Below are 1013 nucleotides of genomic sequence, written 5' to 3' on the forward strand. Positions count from 1 at the left end.
CAGCTCCTCTCCATTTCCAGCTTTGTCTAATACACTTCAAGTTAAACAATACAGATTCAATCATGATTAGCCATCCAAAATGAGTCTTATGTCTTTGGCATTTCTATGTGACTGAATTATAAACTTGTCATTTTAATTTAATATTTTGATTAGAAAATTACTTCATCTTCTCTACAGTATTTTAATGTTATATTTGTGAGTTTATTCATATGAATATCATTTTTTCTGTTAGTCTGTTCATACAAATATTATTTTTCTCTGTATACTTTTTGTTGATGAGAAAATAATATTTAATAGAAAGATTTGATAAGAAAATAGTTATATGCAGTTGAAATTATATAACCAAAGTAAAAATGGAGAGAAATCAAGTAAAACACATCAAAGTTTATATTGCTTTTATCAGCAATAGAAAGTCATTGCTGATTTTATAGAAAGTATCACTAGTGGGGTTCAATCAAAGGTGTGTGGGAAATTTGAAACCAGTTCTTTTGAAGGAGACATACAGAAAACAGTCTTTTGTTCTTTGTTTTTTTAAAGGGGATCCCCATAGTAGTTTCAGAATATCACTGTTTATTGCAAATAAAAGTTCTATGTGTGTGTATTTATATTTATATTCATATATTTCCCCCAAATCTCCTCATTGCAACAGCCAAGGCTGTCATTTTGGTTCAAGTATTTTTTTTCAACTATTTCTTTGCCAGTTTTCCTCCTGAAAAATTTATTTGGAAAAAAACCCCCCACAATAACAGATGGATTTTGAGTAATCAAATTTCCTACTTAATGTCTATAGTGGCTTCTTATCATGGAATAGAATTATTCCAACATCTACAGTATTTGGCAAAGCTTTTGTCCAACATGTTTAGGGAAACTTGCCCAAGACTTGCAATCATAGTACTATTTTAGCTCTCTATTGAAATTCTTGGTTAACTTATCAAAAAGAAGTGTGAACATGGCTTTGGTTTAATAGAAAAACAAACTCCTGTCAAGATTAATTCTAAAGAGCACTCCTGCTG

The sequence above is a fragment of the Neophocaena asiaeorientalis genome, unplaced genomic scaffold, assembly GCF_003031525.2.
Source record: "Neophocaena asiaeorientalis asiaeorientalis breed wild unplaced genomic scaffold, Neophocaena_asiaeorientalis_V1.1 scaffold447, whole genome shotgun sequence".
Taxonomy (NCBI): domain Eukaryota; kingdom Metazoa; phylum Chordata; class Mammalia; order Artiodactyla; family Phocoenidae; genus Neophocaena; species Neophocaena asiaeorientalis.